Source organism: Armigeres subalbatus, chromosome 2 (genome assembly GCF_024139115.2).
Source record: "Armigeres subalbatus isolate Guangzhou_Male chromosome 2, GZ_Asu_2, whole genome shotgun sequence".
NCBI lineage: Eukaryota > Metazoa > Arthropoda > Insecta > Diptera > Culicidae > Armigeres > Armigeres subalbatus.
In genome coordinates this window covers 212,311,490-212,337,416 of record NC_085140.1, presented here as the reverse complement: position 1 = coordinate 212,337,416, position 25,927 = coordinate 212,311,490, and the positions used below count along the sequence as shown (strand labels likewise).

General features: G+C 39.9%; 1 protein-coding gene across 4 annotated transcripts in view; it reads left to right on the top strand.

Annotated features, from left to right (window-relative positions):
• Window positions 1–2,329: 2,329 nt before the first annotated feature.
• The window catches only part of LOC134211595 (protein SCAI), a 69,721-nt gene continuing 46,123 nt past the window's right edge, over window positions 2,330–25,927 (top strand). For all 4 annotated transcript variants that reach the window (XR_009979049.1, XR_009979048.1, XM_062688608.1 and 1 more), the window contains exon 1: window positions 2,330–2,469. The gene's annotated coding sequence lies outside the window, so the exon portion shown is untranslated. The remainder of the gene's footprint in view (window positions 2,470–25,927) is intronic.

Here is a 25,927-nt window from a genome sequence, read left to right as displayed (position 1 = left end):
TAGGTCGTCACTTCGTCAGCTCACACGATCTTGGGCAGAACCAGTGTTGTCATTTTCCTCTGTGTATTAAAGAGCGAGTGCCAGATTACTCTCAACACTCTTCTACAATTGAGCCTACAAGCAAACGCTGGATTGGAATTCGAAAGGACATCGAAGCAGAGGCAGATACAGGGGCTCGTGGCGACGTGCCCTCAACAAAAAAAAATAAAGGAAGTAAACAGGAATCTGACCTGGGCTCTAGTCAAGACTAAAGCGAGCAACCGCCCAGGATGGATATATTTTACTTTGGCCCAATGTACCCTTAGGGGTGTTCAGGATATACGAGTGAGTGAGTGGGGTGCTTAGGACCATCTTTGGCAGTCGCGTTGCGTTGTAACGGAGTATTCCGTAGATTGCATACTGATAGTTGTCATGTATATTCTTTACCTTTCTTACCCCAATTGCTTATGGATTTCCATTTGGGATTCAATGGAAATCCAATTGGGGGTCCAAAATGATAAAACATGAAAGCTATCATTGCCGGCCACGCCCATCTTCTCCGTTACTAGGAAAGGGAAGGAAATGATGATATGACATCTACTTAACGAGAGGCCAGCGACTCACCGACGCCCTCATAGATGTCAAGGAATTGGATGGTGGGTAGGGTATGTGGTTTAGGAGTATCATTATAAGCAAATGATAGAAAATTTGTGGAAATACGTTGGGAGTGACTTTGCTAAGAAATTTATGTCACTCCATTATCCTTGCCGATGATTTTCCTCGGATGGGGCGAAGGTATTAGCCTTGCCCTGGCTAATAGCCTAGGTTTAAGCGCCTTTGCTCGCTCTCTGAAACGAAAAAAGAGCAAAAAGAAATTAAATTCCCCTTCCCCCCTGATATGATAATGATTTTGATCAACAAATGAATTCTAAGTGGATGAATAAATGATCAAACAGCTGCAAACAAGCCTCTATTGCAGTAGCAGAAGCAAACCCGCCTCAATACGACAGGCAGAAGCACATGTTTGTGATTCAAACGCGATCGACTGTTGTTCAATTTCGATACACATAGTTGGGTAGAGAGAAAATATGTGAAATATTGCTAAAGTAGGATTCGATGGATACGGGAAATTGCTTAGGACCATCTTTGGCAGTGTACAAAAAGACGGTGTGTGGCGGCGAAGGGTGAAACACGAGCCCAGTAACCCAGTAGAAGATATCTAAAGGCGAAAGGGTACAATGGGCAGGACATGTTGCAAGAATGCCGGACAGCAACACTGTAAAGATGGTGTTTGCTTCCGATGTAACAGGTACAGGAAGGAGTAGAGCGCAGAGAGTGAGGTGGGCTGATCAGATACAGAACGACTTGGCGAGCGTGGGGCGCAATAGAGGATGGAGAGATGTGGTCTCAAACCGTGTATTGTGGCGACAAATTGTTGATTCAGTGTTATCTGTTTCGATGTAAGCTAAATAGATGAAAAATGAATCTAGCTATGTTTTTCAACTGATGGTTATACATGCCCATGAAAATCATTACATATCGTATTTGGAGAGATTTTATTCGGATGAGTAGCATTCGGAGTAGTTTCGAATCGACAAAACGTAGGAATAAAAGAAAGTAGCCGATAAATGATGCAGAGTTTCTACCCTTCTCGTCCTTTGTGGGCATTCGTGGTGTATGGGCGCATAAATGTTTACTTCCCTGTGGAAGTGCTTAATGGCCCTTAAGCTGCGAGGTGGCAATGTCTCAGTTATTATTATTATTATCTTTATTAGTGAGGTTTTCGGCCCTGGGCCGGTTCACCTCGTATGTCCCAGTTGTGAGATATGATGCCTGTAAAGAAGAAGCTGGAATGTCGATCAAACGTTTCCTTATATTAAATATAATGGCACGGGTGTTTGATCCGTTCTTGTATGCACTCTGCACCGATGTCAGTAGGCATCCCACCACCGGTAGCGTAGATACGCCTCACATACACGTGCGATCCCTCAGCTGAGTTGCAAAACGTAGCCTTCCACAACAACCCCTCTCGAAAATCAGAAAACATGAATGAACTAGCAATGAGGTAGGTACCAGGAAAGCGCGTGTTTTGCACCCTCCGCGTGGTCGAAGAGAACCGCACATCGCAACGCAAGGCAAAGAGAGAACACCACCAACATGCAACTGCACAAGGGTGGTTGACGGCAGATGGTGAATGCGGAAAATGGAAATGTGGTTGGGAAATAATCCTACGTCCTTTCTCGTGGCAGGACATCCTTGTGTGAGTGTCGTGTGGGGTGGAAATGAAAATGCGCCTGGCGACGCCTAGCGTCCGATCTTCGAATCTGTTCGCCATAATGTTTTCGAGTTTTTTCACTCAAATCTAGTCGTATAGATTTTGCCTTAAAATTATTAAAAAAGTACTATTTAAACTAGTTTAACCGAATTAAAACTACTTTTAAAGCTAGGCGTACGTTCGAGTAAATGCGTTCGCGTAGAAATTAATTCGCTGTAAGTGTTTTTTGGTCGATAAAATTGAGTTTTATTTTCGCGACCTATCGGGGAGGAAAATTTTCCTCGCGACTGTGGAAACCATACCTCAGGGATTGGATCTAAGTTTTGCTTGTGGGTCATCATGAATTTTCGCGTGGATGGTGGAAAATTTAGCTAAAATTGTTCAAGTTCTCTATAACCACCGTGCTTTGGGTGTAAATTGTACGATTTTTGTTTGATTATTGGAAGATTTCGATTAAAACATGTGGAGAGCCTTTAAGCTTTTGATTCTATGCAAAAGTGAAAATTCATCCTTCAATTACCAATAATGGGATTTGTGAAGAAACATGTTGCAGTGAATAAAATGAGATATTCGGATGATCAGTGCTTCTAGATCAAGGATTAAGGTTCGTCGACTGCTAAATTAATTCGACTGTGTGGAAAAGTGATTTAGCATTGATTCTATAGTTGCAATGCAGGAACCAGATTTTCCAGATCCACCGTACCAGCAGCAGCAGAATGAAGGACCTTTGTGTGGATGTAAAACTTGCCCCTTGGTGGTGGTTTGGTTTGTTGGTGGTGTTTCTTCCCACGATGTGTCGCGTATCGGTTGAAGGCCAGTGCAAGTGTATGAGTAGAGGGATGTGTGTTCCTTTTACAACCGTTTTAGCAGCGATCGACGACACATGGAAATCAGTTTATAAACAGAAATCAATATTATGGTGGTATTTATCCCGTAGTTCCATTTCTAATAGAGAAGAACAAAAACAGGGTGTTAGATCGGCTATACTAATTATGTGACAGAACAGCATTATTAATTGAAATTAGAACCCTAAAAATGATCATATGAACTATGTTAAACTTCTGTCCCTTCTAAAAAAAGTAACGTTAGGACGTTACATCAGGACAGTATATTTTATTTGCCCTAGATGGGCGAATATCACGCGGGGAGCAGTGTTTGCGAAAATGGTTCAAAAACAGTGATTTTTAAAGCTTTGTTTGTACAGAGTTGGAAATAGCAGAGTTATCAAAATAGTGCCAAGTGAATTGTAAAGTGCAAATTGTAGATTTCGAACATCTAAGACAATTTTGAATATTCCTTCATAATAACAAAGTATACTCTCTTCGTCTCACAATTATTGTCAGCTTTTCTGAATGAGATACATCGCGCGGCTAATGTTTCTTAATGAATACTTATACAAAACTGTACGCGGCGTTTCATAATCGAAAGGTACGGCCGTGCCAAACTAATCACTGCAATGCTATTCACCCATAAGAATCAAGTAAACGGGGGTGTACAGCAAGCGTGGCGGCATCTTTTCTGAAGGGTATGCCGCGTGCAATTTTGAGAAAATCCGGTAACACTAATGTGAAATCTATCAAATCTATTGTTTTACGACTTTAAAATTGTGTTTGGGGTTCATGTTGAAAAATGAACATCCGCATATCAACCGAACCGTTTGATCGTTGGTTGTAAACTCTCTCATCAAGCTAAAAAAACTGAGCTTTTTGGCATGGGGGTTTTAGCGGCGGGTCATTAAAAAAAATCCTGTGCATATTCGCAAGTAGAACTCCCCAATTATTTCATCATCAATTCTGTCAATATTACTATTTCCTTTCCAAGAAAAACATCCCTACACCTTTAAAGATCCATCTACCTACAAGCTTAGCGATTGAGTGAGTAAATGTTTGTTGTAGTCGTTCAGTCTCAGAATAACGTGTTATTTGACATCTTGTTGGGTTTCTAGCTCAAACCTTGTCTCGTCTGTTCAAAATAGTTGTCCAAAAATTAATTGGCTTGGAAATATACCGTGCTAAATCAAACTTCGGACGCTTAAGCACTTTCTGATATACAATCATTCTGTTTACTCACATTTCTAATCACACCGTTTAAATCACCATTGCAAACACTAAGTACAGTATTCATCTTTGAACTACGTATTTAATATGTGCAAGATATTGCAAAGAATGTTTGCAATTTATGAAAATGTCCGGCTTCTGTTTGATTCAAACCTCGGACACCAGCGGGGTTGAATTCATATTTCGGACACAAAGATTCAAATTTCGGACACCTGATTACACAGTACCGGGAAGAATAATTAAAAACAATTCTCACTACACAGCTAAGACTGTCTTTTAATCATGTCGTCGCATTGTTCTAACCAGTGTTATAAAATGTCATTTGCATTCGTCTGTATAATTTTTCCAGAACTTTTTTCAGAAGTAAGCTATTGATTATTGATGTATGACGAACTTATAGTGCTTAAGGACATAGTTGGAAGAGTACCACGATGGCAGTCAATATGGCCCCGGACCTTCCACGGGTCAACCCCACACCTCCCGCACTCCTCTCCCACCAACATTCGGATGCATCGAACAGCATCGAACAAAAGTCTAATATTGAAATTACTAACCTGTTCTCAGCATATTTATTCACTTCCCGTGATAATGAACATGTTTATCCAAAGAGTCCCATGTATTTCGGCTCGAATATTATCATAAATCAGCAGTTTCGTGCCAATTTAATAGCCGTTCGCGATTTGGTGGGTTTATCACTGCACTTCACTTCTTCTCAAAGGGCACGGAAAAAATCAAGTTTTTACTCACTTTTCCGCACATGAACAGCCCGAAATGTTGATGGAATTCAAGTTAAACATCACTTTCCAAAATCAGTCACTTGTTTAAACCGAAAACTTTATGGGTCTGTTCACAAATTACGTAACGCAAAAATCCGAGTTTTTGTCCCCCTCCCTCCCCCTTGTAACAAAAAGTAACATTTTTGGCACCCCCTCCCTCCCCCATGTAACGCGTAACTGTGAAAATTTTAAAGGCAGATTTGTTTTCCTTCACTGAAACATGTGGGTTTTGCTATTTTTTAACAGGTTTTAAGTGGTTGAGCTAAAATGCAACTGCTTAGAATGAAAATTCTCTGGGTTTCCTCTGTTAACTTTGGCTTAGTTTGGAAGATCTAATCATGAAACACAATACCAGTCAAAGCGACGTTCCCGAAGTCGTTCCATCAAATAATATAATCTGTAAAAATCGTGAATATTCTTCGTGAGACAAAAAATCCTCGAAATGTAGCAACAATTTTTCGTACAAAAGTCGATGTCTTTTAGAATTAAAAAAAAACATCAAAATAGCCAGTTCTGAGATAAAAAGTAAAAAACTACAAAGACTAACATGGGATGCGTATTTATCGACTTGATCATGACATGTCAGCAATTACTTCAATCAGTGTTAACAACATTTAAAATATTTTTTATTCGCGTTATGCGTATCATTTGGTAGTACCCACCCCCTCCCCCTGTAACAAAGTATAACACAAGTTGGACCTCCCCCCTCCCCCCAAAAGCGTTACGTAATTTGTGAACAGACCCTTATATAAACTGCTATTTTTGCCCGAAAAAAACGATTAAAAACTGATCGCGGAGCGAATGTAAACACCGCGGTGCGCCGGCACCGGCAGCAGCAAACTAATATTTAGGGTGGTTCAAAAAATAATTTTGCTCCGCAACGCTCAGTCGATTATGATTTATAATTTGGGTGTCATCCGATGGTTTGGGCTGGTTTGAATAGAGGCTTACCGTGCAAAAGTCGTTTCAGGTTTGTATGACAGTTTATATGGCGAGGTTGAATTTAACATTATTCTGATTCTGGCACTCCGTCATTGGGCGCTAGCGAGGGGGGAGACCATATGACTGGATGAAATATTCAAGAGCTTCAACTCCATAGACAATCCATATTGAATGGTCGTTCCAATTGTTGGGAGTCGATTTTAACCGAGGTTGCGAATCTTTCGCATGATAATTAGGCTTCTCAGAAGGCATCAGTGAAACGTGCAATTCAACAAAATATCCAGAATTTGTCTGTGATATCTATCGCACCAGGGGCAGATACTTCTAGTCTAGTCTAATCTACACTATCGCACCAGGGACAGATGCTTCATACACAAAGTGTGACATAAGGGTGAGTGGGGTAAAAAATGCTATATTTGCGTTACGTAATCAATGGATCTTTTCTGCGGTGCGGTTTTCGTTCAGTGAAGTCTCTGGAATGTTGCTTTTAGCTATGTTGGTTCTCTTTTCGCCAGGGTTTGGAGGGAGGCGTCGTAGCCAGGGTAATAAAAGGTTTAATTTCCCATACTAGTTTTCATGCAAACTTCAACCGGCTTGCGCTCAACCAGTTTTTGTTCAAATCGGTTTTTTGAGGACACTCGTAACATGGGACGGAATCGAGTGAGCGTGGTGGAGCTGGGTCGTTTTTTGAACCACCCTACCAATATTCTTTGTTATTTTATAAATACGACACCAATACTACTACAGTATATGGCAGTTTTTATTGTACCAACACTTTCAAAGCTTTGTTTTGGTACTCAACCCACCTTCACCTTAAATGTGCCTACAACTTTGTCTAACAAGACATTGCTGTAAATATGTAATCTGGGGCGTGGGAGGCAAAATGTCATTCAAATGACATTATGTCAAATGACACGTGACATTTTGGAGATTTTTCAGTCTCCAGCCTTAGATGTTATATTTAGAGCAATGTACCCTTGAACAAAAATATAGCCCTACTCAAGCGTTATGAGTACAGCTAAAATTATGATGTGAATTTTACTTCTGAAGAAAGTTATTAGCAAATTAGTCAAATGACATGCAGATGACATTTTACAAGCCTGGTTCTAACATGTCCTATTAGAATGTAACTATATACTAAAACAAGCTAAAACTATTAGTCCTTCCGAATCAGCTTGATGAAACATTTCGATGAAATATTTCAGAAAATTTCCCATACGAATTCAAGCGTCCGAAGTTTGAATATGTCCGAAATTTGATTATCCACGGTACTTTATTGATATTTTCCTTCCTAGCAACTGTGGCTACTTTTTAAAGAAACTCTGTAGGCCAACTTCACGAAGGCAATTGGTTGCAGATTTACTACTTACGTTTAGGTTGACCGCCTTTTTTAATCATTCCACAGGACTAATTAGGATATGCGCATGATAATCAACGTATATAACAACCTGATTGAACACATGTTGTCCTCTGTCTTGCAATATCTCTGTATGTTTAATTCCTTCCAACATAATTAACGGACGATTTATAATTTTTTGGCTACTGTTGACCTATTTTTTTGCATACTAATGAAATGAAAAATAAGAAGTGCAAGGCTTACTAGATTTTGGAATTTAAATCAACCTAATAACAACTTTTTGGACAGGTTTAGCTTTAAGTGAACCTTAGAATTAGAATTTTTTTTCCATATCCTATACAGCATACACATCAAAGATACAAAAATAGAATAAGATAAACACTTGTCATAAGACGAGTTTGTACTCGGTCGCTTACTGTTAAGGTCGAAATACGTATCTGTCAAGGTACAATCAAGTGGTGGAATTAAATGGGAAACTCGTCTTATGACAAGTGAAGACATTCCACTAAAAAGCTCAAAATAGTTTTTCTTGATTGATGACTTGTGAGGGAAGTCAGATTTTTTCATTTTTTGGAAAAGATGTTTAATTTTGATACACATAGTTAAGTTTGCCATTTTAGGGTGTTTTTATGAGATATAGCGAAAAAAGATTCGGCTGCCGGTGGGACTTGAACCCAAACTATTCCATTTAGTACACGGACGTATTACCAATGTGGGTCATCCTTAGCCGTGCGATAAGACGCGCGGCTACCATGCTGAGGGTGGCTGGGTTCGATTCCTGGTGCCGGTCTAGACAATGTTCGGATTGGAAATTGTCTCGACTTCCCTGGGCATAAAAGTATCATCGTGCTAGCCTCATGATATACGAATGCAAAAATGGTAACCTGGCTAAGAAACCTCGCAGTTAAAAACTGTGGAAGTGCTTAATGAACACTAAGCTGCGAGGCGGCTCTGTCCCAGTGTGGGGATGTAATGCCAAGAAGAAGAAGAAGAAGAAGACGTATTACCAATTATAAAACAGCTGCCCTTGCGAGGTGTTCCATAACCAGCTAATAACGATGGGATATTAGTCAATTCCCCGTATCTATCGAATCTGCTTTGGCAACATTTCACACCCTGCTCTTTGTTATGGAACAACTTCTCGCAAGGGCAGCTGTTGTATAATTGGTAATACGTCCGTGTACTAAATGGAATAGTGTGGGTTCAAGTCCCACCGGCAGCCGAATCTTTTTTCGCAATGTCTCATAAAAACGCTCAAAATAATTTTCTTAACAATACATTAGCAGTTGCGAGATGAAAAAAATAATTGTTCTTGTATAGGGATGCTCACTAATATTTCAGACGTGAAGAATCTACAATTTACACTGAATAATACACTTGAAACGACCTTGTTCACTATCTTATTTGCATCACTATATCTAAAATCTCTGAGAAAAGTTAAAATGGGTGATTTGAAATACGACTTTGATTAGTTTAGAATTAGTCCGCTAGGTAGTGCTATCACAATTCTAGAGCTACTCGTGTAGAATGATTTATCATCTATGTTTCCTCGGGAGCTCAGTGGTCACAATAAAAAACTCAGTGGACTGTAAAACTTCACTTCTTAACATCCGTGCTTCGCGACATCTTTATTCAAACTCAAACTTGTTATCCTGACTTCCTGTCTGATCAGCATGCACTAACCGGAAATACATTGCAAGAAAATTAAGCAAATCTAGCTGTCAAAACAACCCCGTGGGGGTAGGCCTGTGCTACACGGAAAATAACATTTTACAAATTTTAATTCACATTTGAGCAAACATTCTCCGCCCGGACCCGGATGGCTTGCCACCTTCTAATCCAAACGGTCTTCCTCTTCAATCGGTAGCACAGCTATTTTAGTCGTGGCCCGTTTGTGGCCCGCCGTTGGTTCGCACGGTCAGCACGCGAACGTTGCCATCCTTGCCAGGGTGCGTCGCGACGATTCTGCCAAGTTTTCATGTCTGCGGAGGCAAACCATCTTCCTTCATCATCACTAGCATTCCTTCGCGCAGTAGAGTCAGGTTATTGAACCACTTTCCACGTCGTTGTAATCCTGTCACATTTTCAGCAGACCAACGAAGCCAAAATGCTTGTTTCCTCCGCTGAATCAGTTGGTATCGGGATAATGTTGACTCCCTTCGATCACCGTAAAAAAGGTCGGCAATCGCTGTTAACTCGCGTTCAACTAGAAAATGACCAGGGCTTAAAGCTTGGTAGTCCATTGGATCATCACTTTGCGGGACTATTGGACGTGATTTAGCAACGTACACATCTCCTCGTACGTCAAGTGCGATTCATTCAGGACTTTGTTAAGATGGCTCTTCACAGGTTTTGCCCCGGCTTCCCGCCCCCCTTGGTACGGAGCTTTTGTGCCGTTGTTTGATCGCATTTCGTCGACTCCCAAAACGATGCAAAGCTTCTAGAAATCCGTCTGTCGACAACGAGCTCAACAATTCTAGATGGATTGCTCTAGTACACATACAGACGAAAACACAGATAAAAGCCTTCCGTGGAGCTCTTCCTCTACCCTCCTTCAATAGAAAGGGGCCGGCATAATCAACACCAGTTCGCGAAAAAGGTTCAGCAGCAGTAATGCGTACGCTCGGCTAATCCCCCATAAACGTCGGCTTCGTGGCCGTGCGGTTAGCGACGTCAATCGTCTAGACGCATGTGCTGTGGAGTGTGGGTTCGATTCCCGCTCCGGTAAGGAGAAAACTTTTCGTAAAGCGAAAAGTTCTCCACTGGTCCACTAGGTGTTGTGGGAATGTCCTGTCTGTTGTTTCATGATAGATGTTAAATGTTCAGTCTGTGCGACCTCTGGTCGAAGACAGTGATTCTGTCTTTAAACTGCACCACTTCCTTCGGTTTCGAGCGGAAACACCTCATACATTTCCACAACACATGATTAATTGTACGTCTCGCATTAACCGGCCAGCATCGAGTTTCAACGAAGGTAACGCGAGGTACCATCAGATAATCCAAATAAAATTCGAAGCCTGTTACTTTCGACATTCACACCGACGATCGGAATGTTTACATAACTCTTGGGCAAACTCAGCACATCACTCATCCTCTCCGAAATAAAATTTGCCATTGCGCCGGAATCGAGTAATGCACGGCACTTCTGGGTATTCCCTCCAGCATCGATAACGTCACGATTGCAGTCGCCAGCAACACCTGTTTCGCTGGCGGCGGTAGTAGAAACTTGACATTTGTAGCCGCACAACTTGCTACCATCGGCCTTGCAATTTGCCGGGCGATGTCCTCGCTTCAAGCACAAAAAACACAGGCCAAGCTGCTTAGCCTTGGCATAACGACTGTTCACGGTCATCTTTTTGAACACGTCACAAATTTCAACCGAGTGTTCACCATTACAAAAGGGACAGCAATTCATTTGGGAGACAGTAGCCGCATGCACCTTGTTCAGCGTCGGGAGAATACCACTTCGTTGGTTCGTCAGGTGTTTGGGCTTAGGTGGATTCACAGATAGCTCACGCCGCTCTAACATGTAGCAGCATTTCTGCAAAAACTCTATGGTTTCCTCATATTCAGGCAGATGTCCATGTTTCACTGTAGCCTTCAGTTCTGCATGGCTCTTCCTCGCCATTGGTTTCACTACCAGTAGTTGGGTAATATGGCCTTGAACCACCATGCGGAGATTTTCGAATTTCTTAGCCAAAATCCTCCACGCTCCCTCGTAATTGTTGTCATTCAGTGTTTGTTGATCTATGGCTCCCTGAGATTTACCAGCTAGCGCCTTATCCAGGTAGTGCAGTTTGGTAGCAGGCAAATCTCCAGTGCATTTATCCACGATATCCTTGAATGTGTCCCTAAACTTGTGCTAGTTGTCGTAACGGCCATCAAATGTCGATAAAGAGGTTTGCTGCAACAAAAGATATGGTACAAACTGCGCAGGTCTCAGTTCTCCTTCGCCTTGTTGGTGAATGCGCTGAGTTTCGACCAGCTTCATTTGTCTTTCGGTGTCCTGTCTTTGGGCATCCTCATGCGCATGGATCATTTCAGCAAGAGAAATCCGCACGAACTCGTACATCTCCTCGAAATCAATGTACTGCTTTTCAAACTCGACCCTCCGCGTTGGGTTAGCGAGATAAATCAAATTTTAAAATGAGTTGTACTCATTGAAGGCAGCGATCGTCGTTTCAGCATATATGTAGTTTAAGGGAACGATAAGAGAACTTACCGTGATCCTGGTTCGCGGTTTCGATTGAACGACGGATCCGTTCCACCAATAGAGGTAATAAACTATAGAGGACGATTGTCGCTGCGGTTTCCTTTGTTATCGTCCCCAAAACATGTTCACGGGTACCTATCTGTCAAAACGTACTGATTTTTCCTTCGTTGACATTTAGTGCCCTATCCTCGCCAGCAAAAGATGTTTCGCCAGTGACGACAGCGACAATCTTCCTCTATAGTTTATTACCTCTATTGTTCCACCTTGCCTTTTGAAGCAATTAGACACTTTTCCGCGCAGCAACAGACTCCGCCATTTCGCCGTGCCAGTTGTTCTTTCTTCTGCACTTGGACACTGGTGGTTAGCGTCGGTGTAGTACCAACAGGCGTCAAAAACGAAATTCTTTTTTTTTTTGGGTTTCCCGATCGCAACAGCATACCACTAGCACCTTTTCTCTGATGATATGGAAATGCTAATATCATCTTCCAAACTTGGACGTACATGTTCATGATAGCATTAGAGGCGAAAGTATAGAATTGATAGTTCCGTTAGGATACGGCAGGCATGAAGAATGTTTTTATAGAAGTCGATTTGAAAGCGAGCGGAGGGCAATATTTGTGATGGCACATATCACACGACCTTCCTTCTGCCAAGCTCCCGTATGAAGGGGGAGGGAAGAATATCAGTGTGGAAGCTGATATATCTCCTTTTCTCTGTTTTTTTCCTAAGCTCACTGTTAGTAGCAAAAACTACCAGCTCAATGTGAGCTGTCTTCACTTTTTCCTATTAAGGAACCGGTTCACTCAACCTTCGTGACGGTCGTCAACTTTCCAAAGCACTTCAAAAGCTTCCGGCGTAACTGCCCACACTATTTTCGAAGGGCACATATAGCACGGCCATCGTTAAAACAGAAAATTCTTCAGAATATCCGCGGGAGACTATATGGAGTTTTCAAGGGAAATTGTCTGAAATTTTTACAAGAAATTCTCTGGAATTTCGACGGAAAATTCTTTAGAATTTCCGCGGAAGGTTGTTCGAAATATAGATTTCAATAATAAAATCTTTGAATTTCAACGGAAAATTGCTCGGAATTTTTAAAGCATTTCTTTGGATTTCTAAAAGAAATTATTTGTGTAGTAGACGTTTGATAACTGCAAGTCATTTAACTGCAATGCTTTTTAACTATTGCTTTTTGCATTGAAACTTTTCGTTTCGTCGTTGAAAACAATGACATTTGTCTTCAGCGACTGCTTCCCCGATAGACATATTGTACATCTTTTCATTCATACATAAATAATACTGTCAAAACTTGCATTTGACAATAAAAAAATCGGCTAAATGCTCTATTTTTTGACATCGGTGCACTCACACAAACAATCGACATTAATTGTCAAAAATCCAGACTACCAACTCTATAACTTTCCCCTTGTCTCCGAGTCTGACGCTGAGTGCTCGGCGTGAGATTTATGCGCAATACAATTCGATAGTTGCAACAGTTTTGCAGTTATGGGATCGCTGAACCTCAAACGATGTCAAAATCGATGATAGCTGCATTGCGCTGCACAATCACGTTTGACAGAATGGGCCATTTGGCCGTTTGGTAGGAATGGTTATTTGGCAGAAAGAGCCATTTGATGATGATGATACTACCATCTATTGTAGCAAGGCACCTGCCGATAGCACTGGCCATATCTGACAAACGATTTGATCATGATTATATTATTGTTTGTATTTCATCAAAATCCTGTATGAAGGGCAAAAAATGGGTGGGGTGGTTCCATAAGCAGAGACACTTATGCGAATCCACGGAATGAATAGAGAATCTCCTTCCAGAGGAAAGTTCGTACATACAATAATATAATCTAGCCCTCGATTCCCAGATTGACCCAATAGATGGGGAGAAGAGCCCGCCCTTTATCCACGAGATGATAACAATAGGAATTTGGCAGAAAGAGCCATTTAGCCCGAAAATGTCCTTTTAGCAAAACAAACCATTTGGCCAAACGGCATTTCTTGACCAACATTTGAAAAGGGCGTAACAGCCAAAATTTATTCCTTCTGAATCTTTGTCTACATATATGGCAATATATGTAGACGAGGAATCAGAAGGAATAAATTTTGGCTGTTACGCCCTTTTCAAATGTTGCTCTAGAATTTTCTGCCAAAGGATCTATTTGGCTAAACGACTTCTGAGCAAAATGATCAATTCAGTCGAAAGACCCTCCCGAGCAACACAAGCCAGACTAAAATGGTTGCAGCAACTTGATTGTGACGAAATCTAGTCGAATATCCGTTGCAGTAACCTACGTGGGACGTATTTATGTATTTGACCGAAATGGTTGTTTTGCAGAAAGGACATTTTGGGGCTAAATGTCTCTTTCTGCCAAATGACCATTTCTACCAAACGGCATTTTCGATCAAATGAACTATTTGGACAAACGATTTTTTCGGTCGAACGGAATTTTCAGCCAAATTACCAGTTCGGCCGAATGTTCCTTTCGGCTGTATGTCGCTTTTACCATTTTCGGTTAAACCATTTTCGACCTAATAACAGTTTCAGATAAACGTTCAGTTCGGCTTGGCTAAATGGAATTTGGCTAGATGACTTTCGGCTTGAAGGCCAAAGTATCGACTTAAAAAGTAGAAAAGTTACGGACAGTGCCGTGAAATCTCAATGTTCAATTGCAATTTTTGACCCGAATGTGAACTTGGCCTACGCAGATATCAATTGAGTAACCCCTGTCTATTCAATTGACAGCAGCAGCCGAAGGCACAAACATCAATTCAACATAAATAATGCATATTGAATTGGTGATAATAAATATGTTTTCCCTGTAATTTTCCATTTTCCGACCACATAATTCAATTGAATCTTCAATAGACAAGAGGCACTGATCAAGTGAGACGGCGTGGAAAACTACAGGGGCAAAATATGGCTGACTAGATTTACTAGTCAGCGTTCAAATGAATGAAACGAAATTTATCAGCACTGGTTACGGAATTTTGTTCAATTATCATTTGACAAAAATGTCATTCCGCTAAACAAGTGGCCATGTTGACCATATTATTCATTCAGTAATTGACATTTGGCCATATGTATGCCAAATAACATTTTCAACCAATCGCCTAATGGCTTCTGTGACAATCGTTAGGGAAAAAGGATTTTTCGGCCAAATTACCAGTTCGGACGTTTGGTGCATTCGGCCAATTGAACTTCCCAAACAAAAATTTATGGGCAATGCAAATAATTTCCTGTACACTGCCAAAAATATCTATATAAGATATATGTGTCGACGTTATAAATTTTTGCAATAGCTCCACCCTAATATAATCGATATAGAAGCACACATAAATTAAATAATTGCTAATTCGAGACCACACATAAAGTTTATTTGGATATATATTTTATTAGTAGTTCGCGTGGAGAATGGTTATGTGTGCGCTGATATACATCATAAGTTAAATCTATGGATTTTTGCCAATAAATATGTGTCGATTTTTAGTAGTGTAGAAATCCAAAGAAAATCCTTTAAAATTTCGAGCAACTTTCCGTTGAAAATCAAAGATTTTTTTTAAATCTACATTTTGAAAAATCTTCCGCGGAAATTTTGAAGAATTTTCCGCCGAAATTCCAAAAAAATCCTCGTGGAAATACCAGGGAGTCTCCCGCGGATGTTCTGAAGAATTTTCAGTTTTAACGTTGGCTATGCCAAACTAGTCGTCTTAATAAATCTAGATTGAGAAAGTCAACGTTAAAGCATACCTTCTTTCAGTCACAAGTTCTTACAATTTTTTTCTGTGTAAATTTTGAAGAGTACTCAATAGAAACTCAACAGGATATTCCGCAGATATTCCGAATATTTTCCTATAGAAATTTGGAACAAATTCCCGTAGAAGTTGATCAGATTTTTCCGGCGAAATTTAAAAGATTCTTCCGTTAATGTTTTAAAAATATCCAAAATGACCAAATCTGCCGAATGACACTATCGGGCCTAATGTCCACTTCGGCCAAATGGCGCAACCATTTCGGCCAAAGGGCATATTCGGCCAATGGAGCTAGTCGGCCAACCGTTATTTTCAGGCAAATAAATTGTTCGACCATATGACATTTTCGTCCGAATAAGTTTACACACTTAAAACATTTTACAGATTTCGTTGAATTTTGCATCAATTACCGAAATCTGCATTGCAATTTTCTGCATTTCTCCTTTGTTCAACTGTCAAAACCACCAAAAATGTGTAAAATTATTCACCGAACAGTTCTGCTGTTGGGACTTCGGTGAAATTTCACAGAAATCTGCGATTTATTTTAACTGTGCTGTGTAGGCTACTTAGTCTTCTACCAAACTTTTTCAGTCAAACGATATATTCGGCCAAACAACTTTCAGCCTTGTGGTTTTCGGCGAAATGGCTTTCTGTCTTCCTTTGCAATTTCCACTAAGAGGAAACTTTACGGAAATTTCAATAAGAAATTGTATGGAGTTTTCAAGAAAATGATTGTCATCTTCACGAAAAATTCTCTGGAGTTTCAATGTGATGTCGTAGGGATCCATCAGGAAATTCTACGGAAAATCCACTGAATCTTCGGAATTTCCTCTGAAAATTCTACGGATTTCTTCAAATTTGAATCGGTGTGAAAAATTATAGATCAGCGGCGTGACAAATTTAAAATGGCGGCGCGCCGATGCAAAAATATCGGCGGCGGCGGCGCACACCTCTATCTGTGATTTTTTTTAAAGCGTATTTTGAAATCTAAGCTGAAAAATTCTTTCTACGTGAGTTTTACTAGATTTAAAAACAAGTTCATAAAAGAAAAAAAGAATACTTAACCCTTATGCGGCCAACAAAAAAACACACGTGGATGGCCGACAGGGTACCCGTGTTCCCATAAATTGATATTATCATAACTTCAACAATTTTCAACCGATTTGGATAATTTTGACAGTTTTGGAAACAGAAACTCATATACTTTTTGCTCATTGTCAAGGTTCACAGCTTATGCCCATGGTTATACAAGAAATCTTAGAAGTAAGGCTTAAGAGTCTACACGCGTAACCAAAGGCCATTCAACCAGTTTCAAATATGCTACAAGCTCTTTGCGCTTCTTAGAATTGAAGGTGTTCACAGTATATGCTTCGGGTAATGCAAAAATCCCTGAAATGAGGTCTTAGTCATCCGAGAAATCTTTGGAGTAAAGACTAAAGATCTACTCGCGTAACCAAAGGCCTATTATGCATATTCAAATACGGTACATGCTCTTTGTGATATTAAGCATATAATGCGTTCACAGTATATGTTCTGAGTCATCCAAGAAATCTCTGGAGTAAGTCCTTAAGGTCTACACTCGTAACCATGGGTCTATGGACTTGTCTCAAAAGTCGTACATGCTCTTTGCGCATCTTGAAATCAAATGTCATCACTACATATGTTCTGCGTTATTGAAGAAATCTCTCGGATAAATCTTCTGGCGCCTTCATTGCATATGTTCATGGTCATCCAAGAAAACCCTGGAAAAGGCCTTCAGGTCTACACGCGTAACCAGAGATCTTTTAGATTGTTTTAAAAGTGGTGCATGCCCTTTGTGGTACATAGAAAAGAGCGCTTTCATTGCATATGTTAATGGTCATCCAAGAAAATCCTGGAAAAGGCCTTAAGATCTACACGCGTAACCAAAGATCTTTCAGATTTTTTCAAAAGTGTTACATGCCCTTTGTGGTACATATAATAGATTGCGTCCATTGCATAGGTTCATGGTGATCCAAGAAAACCCTGGAATAGGCCTTTAAATCTGCATGGGTACCCTGAGATCTTTTGGCTTGTTTCAAAAGTGGTACATGCCCTTTGTGGTACATAGAATAGAATACGTCCATTGCATATGTTTATGATGTTCCAAGAAAATGCTAGAATAGGCCTCAGGATCTTCACACGTAACCAGTTACCAGATACCTTTCGGATTGTTTCAAAAGTGACATATGCCCTTTGTGGTACATAGAATATACCGCTTTAATTGCATATGTTCATGGGTATCCAAGAGAACACTTGAACAATCCTCAAGAACTTCACGCGTAACCAGAGTTCTTTCGGCCTATTTGAATAGTTATACATGCCTTTTATGGTACGTAGAATAGAATGTACCCATTTCAAATGTTCATGGTCATCCAAGAAAACCCTGAAGTAAGGCATTAGGATCTACACCATAGATATATCAGCCTGTTTTAAATTTGGTACATGCCTTTGGGGCCCATGAATTAAATTCGTTCATAGCATATGCTAATGGTCATCCTATAAATTTATGGAGTAAGACTTCTAAGTTTTCGGTGGCACACCACTCGATACGGAAGCAACGCACAACTGTCATTTTTATTATTTCACGCATGCTGCAACGCAGCAAAGCTAAATCAACAAAAATGACAGTTTTGCGCCGCCTCCGTATCTATTGGTGTGCCCCCGAAAACGCGAGCACTTTGAAACTTGGATTCCGTGAGGAGTGTCCTTAATCTAATTTAAATATGGTACATGATCTTTGCGATATTAGCCCGTTTTTTCCCTCACGTTCTCGGCGTGAAGTTGTATCGTTCCAATTTATTTACATTTTGCATTTCCAAAGAATTCATATTAGTGATATGAATGAAGTTTTTATACTACCTGGAACCAACAACAACAAGACAACAATAACTACTTGGAATACTAATATATCAAGATGAGGTTTCACATCTTGTTTATTCTTCAATAACTGCCCACAGCTAATGACAGCAACTTGAACTACTTGAAATGCAAACATATACAAATAACCATCCGTTCGATCTGCAGATCATTCCTATATGGAGTTCACAGACTACCTAGTACCATGGCAAAAACAAAAACAGCAGACGTTCGATAACTGCAAGTCATTTAACTGCAATGCTTTTTAACTGCAATTCGATAGTTGCAACAGTTTTGCAGTTATCGGACCGCTAAACTTCAAACCGATGTCAGATTCAATGACAGCTGCATTGCGCTGCACATTTAGATGCACTTCTATTGCATCTGACGTCGATTGACAACCGTTTGACGTCTAAAGTGCGTTGCAGTTATCGAACGGCATTCGATAACTGGAAAGTAAACATTTTGCAGTTATCGAACGGCTACTGTACTAGGAATGCGTACATTCACTCAGATGAGGTTGACCCGATTTTGCCACTCCCAGATTTAGTCTACCCCTGATTTTGCCTAACCCGATTTTATCACGTTTTCGATCCAATTTCGACAAAAAAAATACGGATTCCATTTACGTATTTTGCCTTGCCTTCATAACGGAGCCCACGACAATGAAAATAACTACTTAAAATACAAACATATACCAAGATGGGGTCACAAAACTTATTTATTCTTCGATAACTGCTTCCATTACGGAGATTGATCTACATAACTTCGGTGGGGTTTGATCCCACGAAACCAAATTCACAACACCGGGCATGTAGCCGAACTCTCGCAATACATTCTCAGAACTAACTCTCTCATATATGTTTTTGTACAATGCCAACCACGTAGGATGAGTATTTAGTATTATCGCTCGATGAAGTAGGGTTGTGTGAGATTGTGAAAGTTGGTCGTCAGATCCCAACCCGACCACATAAGCGAAGAGAGATCGCCTTTCGAGTTCAGTACATTTAAAGTTAATTGCCTATGTTCCGGGTATTGAGCCACCCGGAGTGGAAATTAATTACTATGTCTGAAACTCGATTATGCATATGCACAACATGTGATAGATTAAGTTCGGAAAAGGTATTGGAGGAAAACATCTACCTTCCGTCCTCCCCAGTTATTCTTCAATAATTGCATCCGTTACGGAGGTTGATCCACCGACCTTGACTCTATGGAGTTCGTAGACTACCTGGAGCCCACGACAACAACAAGAACTACTTGGAATACAAACATATACCAAGAAAGGGTCACGCTACTTGTTTATTCCTCGATAACTGCCTCCCTTACGGAGATTTATCCGAAGATCTTGACTGTATGGAGTTCGTAAACTACCTGGAACTCACGACAACTACAAGAACAACATGGAATACAAACATATATCAAGAAGGGGTCACAAAACTTGTTTATTCTTTAAACGCTGCCTCCGTTACCGAGGTCGATCCCCAGACCTTGACTCTATGGAGTTCGTAGACTACCTGGAGTCCTCGACAACAACAAGAACTACTTGGAATACACACATATACCAAGAAGGGGTCACGCAACTTGTGTATTCTTCGATAACTGCCTCCATTATGGAGATGATCCAAAGATCTTGACTGTATGGAGTCTGTAGACTACCTGGAACTCACGACAACAACAAGAACTGCATGAAATACAAACATACACCAAGAAGGGGTCATGCACCTTGTTTATTCTCGGATAACTGCCTTCATCACGGAGATTGATCCAAAGACCTTGACGGTATGGAGTTCGTAGACTACCTGGAACTCACGACAACAACAAGAACTACATGAAAAACAGATATATATCAAGAAGGGGTCACACAACTTGTTTATTCTTCATTAACTGCCTCCATTACGGAGGTTGATCCACAGACCTTGAATTTATGGAGTTTGTAGACTACCTGGAACCAATGACAACAACAAGAAATACTTGGAATACAAACAAATGCCAAGAAGGGGTCACACAACTTGTTTATTCTTCAATAACTGCCTCCGTTACTGAGGTAGATCCACAGGTCTTGACTCTATGGAGTTCGTAGACTACCTGGAGCCCACGACAACAACAAGAACTACTTAGAATACAAACATATACCAAGAAGGGGTCACGCAACTTGTTTATTCTTCGTTAACTGCCTCCATTACGGAGATTGATCTGAAGACCTTGACTGTATGGAGTTCGTAGACTACCTGGAATCAATGACAGCAACAAGAGCTACTTGGAATGCAAACATGTTTTAAGAAAAGGTCATTGGATGACCCGGAACATATACTGTGAAAGCATTATATGCTAAGCACCATAAAGAGCATGTACCGTTTTTGAATTTGCACGATAGACCTTTGGTTATGTTAGCAGACTATAAGATCTTATTCCAGGGATTTTTTGGATAACTTAGACCTTACTCAAGGGGTTTTTGGAGACCCAGAATATATACTGTGAACACCGACTATTCTAAGAAGCGCAATGAGCATGTAATATATTTGAAACTGGTTGATAGTCCTTCGGTTAGGTGTGTAGACTCTTAAGCCTTACTTCAAAGATTTCTTGTATAACCATGGACAAAAGCTGTAAACCTTGACAATGGGCAAAAAGTATATGAGCTTCTGTTTCTAAAACTGTCAAAATTATCTAAATCGGTTGAAAATTGTTAAAGTTATGAAAATATCAATTTATGGGAACACGGGTACCCTGTCGGCCATCCACGTGGTAAAAAAAATCAGATGCCCCTCCCCACGTCCCTCCTCACTGTATCAACGTGATTTTCTCAGAGATGCTACATTTTATGGAGTTCTTAGATGTCACCGAGTTTCAGCTTTCAGCTATGAAACTTCATTGAAATATCACCACTTGAATTTGAAAAAGGAACACGGGTACCCCGTCGGCCGCATAAGGGTTAAACAGAATGGTTTTGTTGCCAAAATCGAATGCTTCCAAAATAGAATATTGCCAAAACTGAATATTGCCAGATTCGAATGGTCAGTCATTTCTTGGACGACCCAAAACTTAAAAACATTCTATTCTAAGAACCACAAGAAACATGTACCATGTTTGAATCTAGTTGAAAGACTTCAGTCACAAGTGTAGATCTTAACGTCTCACTCTAGGGATTTCTTTAATGACCCAAAACATATAAGGTACCCCGGGGCAAGTGGGACCTTAAAAAACTCTAGTTCAGCAAAATTGTAAACGCATACCCAGAAAACAGGATGTTCCAGACCGTTAACCACGGAAACATCATTATTTACTTTCGTTGTTGAAGTGTAGATGTGTTCGAAGCCTGAATGGCTTCAATTACAAAAAATATTGGTAGTGACAGAAATAAATTTACCTGTAAGACCACTTACCCCTGAAACGAAATTAATTTGAAGAATGTAGATATAATGTTCATATTATTTCTGAGTCTTAGTATTCTCAGATCATTAATGGAGGTTGGTTGTTGTGTTTTTGCAACAAGAAAGGGATCATAATGTTAGCAGATATGAAAAGAAGACAACAGCTGATTTACTGTTTAATTGGCTGTTGTATTGCTTTCCATTAGCTTTCTTTTGTACCAAATGTTTTAGGTGGAAAGGAATTGATTGCTTTAAGCATTCACTTTCCAAATCAATGATAAATTTAGAAACGACTATTTTGTTGGCAATCCATTGAATTAAAATAAAAGTAATAGCTTTTCCCGGTAGTTTAAAGTCATGATCAATCAATAACATTAGTATGGTGCCTCAAATGGTTTTGATTCCAAATATTTTTGTGTCGCGTGAATTCGTTGCTTCGTTTTGCTTCATCTTTCTAGAACATTGTTACCATTAAAAACGTTCATGGATTCATCGGCAGCCATACTGCCGCTAACCGCAAGTCGAGCACATCTGTATATGGAGGCCCATATACAGGTGCTCGACTTGCGGTTAGCGGCAGCATAGTACCTTCTTATCCCGTATTTTTACTTGCCTCGGGGTACCTTACTGTGAAATTAGCGTGTTCAATATTTAAAACGTGCATATAGATCTTTGGGTACGTGTGTAGATAAAAAGACCTAACTTCAGATTTTTTTTGGATAATCTAACAACTTCTATCAACACATTCTACACTGCCTGTTCTGAGACTTCTTGAGTGACTAAAAGAATACAGTAAAAGTACTGAGAACACATTCTATTCCAAATACCACAGAGAGCATTGATCATATTTGAGGCATAGTATTGCCAATTCGGAGATAGCGAGCTCGATTCTCCGTTCAGTCAAGGGTGTTTTCGAGTGGGAAACATTCTCTACTTCCAGAGGATAGTGTATCTATTGTACGTACCACACAAGATACATATTCAATGCAATGGTGGCATAGAAAAGCCTTCATTTAATAATGATATACAATACTAAGTTGAATAGCAAGCCAAGTCCCGTTGGAAGTTCTTTGATTGTTGCATTTTTGTTTATGCGTGTAGACTGCAGATATTTTGATCTTAGCCCAGGGATTTCTTTGGATGACTAAGATCTTAATCTAGGAATTTATTGCATGACCCAGAACATTTACTGTCATTATATTCGGGTAGCTGATGAACGACAAAGCTCGTATTTTGTCGAACTGAGCAAGAATCTAGTGTTTCTACGGTGTGGTTGAACGGGTTAGCAAAAATTAATGAACGGGATTAGCAATGATTATTCTAGAATCAATTAATGAAATTCAACTAGAAAAATAATCTATAAATCAAAAACGCTGCTATCAGTAATCAGTATTTGAAAACTGGTGTATTATTCAGCCCTTTTGAGATTTGTGAATATTGCAAAATGCGTTGGACGCTCAACTCACTTATTTGCCATCCTTGTTGATCTCGCAGTCTCCAGTTAACCATTCCACGTGGCTTCCCATTTCACTAACAGCAGATCCAACAAATTCATGTCATCATGTTGTTTAAATTTTCGTCTACATTTCTTCAGTGACCTCGTTCTATTTTGACGAGAATGATAACGTAAAGACTGCAACAAATCTACAATAGGATAATTGATTGAACTGGGACGTTCCAGATCCCTATCGATGTTATAGGACATATATACTTACAGATACGATATCAAAATGCGCTTCCGAAATATGCATGTCTCCAAACAACAACTGCATATTCACATATTTACAACGGTTTCGTCGCAGCTATCATTATATTGTTTGTCAATTGGCTGAAATTCGGCACGTCATAATCAAATCGCTATGTCTGTGCCGTTTTCCGGCTCAAATAAGGCGCATTTTCAAACGACGGCTAAATTTATCACGAACGATTTCACCACTTTGGCTGTCAATCTTCATTGGCAATCAAATCGGTTATTGCTTCGTACCAAAATCTGCATCCAGTGTCGCTGATCTCTAAACAGCAGCAAACAGTGTCATATATTCATTCTTCGTTTTATTTAGCCACGTAGAACGTGATGCAGTAAAATGAATATTTAAGCAGATTTCAAGTCATATATGTTCGCCAGAGTGGGAACCAGCGTATTCCGAAATAAAGACATTTGCAACACGGTTGATGCAATAAAACTACATTCGTCCAGTATTCTATTATCAGATGAAATCGTAGACATTGGAACAATCACAATAAAGAGTGTGCATGCGTATGTATGTGCTTAAAGAATTCACTATTTTAAAACCTTTTTTTTCGTACAAGTTGCGTTTTCTAAACAAGAAGTACAGCGTACACGTGTTTGATAGTTGCCAAACTACCACATGGAGTTAGCAACCAGTGCATTTTAGGCTATGATTGTTAACGTTGATCAACGATAACACATTTTAGTTGAAGCGTTAACGTTAACATTAGCGTTCAAAAGCTCTTTAATTTCTTAAAATTTTCCAAACCAAAACTTGTCGAACTATCCCAGGATCAAGAGAGTTTTACTCCCTTGGGATGAGGCTTTCATAGCTCAGTGGTCGCTGGTTGGTTTGAGCATTCGTTCGGGTCGTTCACCCCATCAAACGATTATCGGGTTCAGATTTTTGCGCGTTTCGTTGTTTTGGGCAGTTGGATTTTGGCTGGACTACAGTGAAAAGGTATCGAGTCTATCTACTCTATTCCACATACATATTTCGTGAACGAATTCCATTTTTAAATTTAAATTGCTCGTTTTGCCTGTCTCGTTTAACAAAGTTATTAAGGCTATAGAATTACTTCGAAAATGAACTTTTGATAGAAGGCCCAGATACCCATAGTGTGATACACTGCGCGAAAAAAGTATAAGGACACGAGTCAAATGGCCAGTTATTCGTTGATCATGCCCGTACCCAGAGTCTATCATTTGGTGTGTGAAGTATACGTGATGTGATAGGTATGTACAGCTTCGGGAAGAAGTTTCAATTAAATTTTCTAAAAATGTTATGAGCGATGACATGATATTTCAACAGGACATTGCCGTTTGTTATGCTGGGCTCAACACAAAATAGATTCTGGTGAGCAGTAACATTCTTGTTACGGGATGACTGGCATGTAGCCCAGATCTCAATCTAACTGAGACTATTTGGGGCTTACTTTCTCGAAACGTTTTCTAAAATGAGGGTATGTTTGACACCTTTCTTCAACTCCGAACTGCTATCGTCGAAAAATGGGTCAACGTAACAATAATGAACTGAAATCTACATAAATTTAAGGCCGAGACGACTGACGGAAGTCATTGAAACAGCGAAGGAGTTACTCCTAATTAATCAATGTGAATGCCATTTAGTAAGTATCGTTCTTGTTGAGTGTTTTTTCTTATAGGGTTAAGGCAGGTATTTTCGTCTTTTCGTCATAGTCTCAAAAACCAATAGAAGAGACACTTTTTTGTTAAACTCATCCGTACCAAATCGTAAGCTCAGGAGAAACGTTCTGCTATAGTGAAATTATGGCAAATGGACGTTGCTTTCGTTGGTTTTAGACCCTACGACGATGGACGGAAATACCTGTCGTGTCCCTAACTGTTTGGGCCTTCCTTAGCCGCGTGGTAAGATTCGCGGCTACAAAGCAAGACCATGCTGAAGGTGACTGAGTTCGATTCCCGGCTCGGAAATTTTCTTGACTTTTCTGGTCATAAAAGTATCATCGTGTTAGCCTCATGATATACAAATTCAAAAATAGAAATTTGGCTCAGAAACCTCGCAGTTAACAAAATGTAGAAGTGCTTAATGAATACTAAGCTGCGAGGCGGCAATGACCCAGTGGGGAATGTAATGCCAATGAGAAGAAAAAGAAGAAAAAGAAGAAAAAGAAGAAAAAGAAGAAAAGGAAGAACTGTTACCTGTCCTTATAATAATTTCCTGCGAAAAAAAATTTTCTATTTTTAATAATAATAAGAATACAAAACACGTTACATTCGTACCAATTTAGCAGCATATCACGTATACTTCACACTCCAAATGATAGATTCTGGGTACGGGCATGATCAATGGATAACTGGCCATTTGAGTCTTGTCCTTATACTTTTATCGCGTAGTGTATATTGATCGACTCAGCTCGACGAACCGAGATGATGTCTGTATGTGTGTATGTATGTGTAGACACACTTTTTGCAACTTAGCATTACCTGAATTACTCGGCCCAATTGGATTTAGCATTTCGGAATTATTGAAAAATCATTGTTTTTTCCCACCTCTCAAAAAAAAAAAATTACAATTAAATTTTTTTTTAGCCTTTCCGTCCC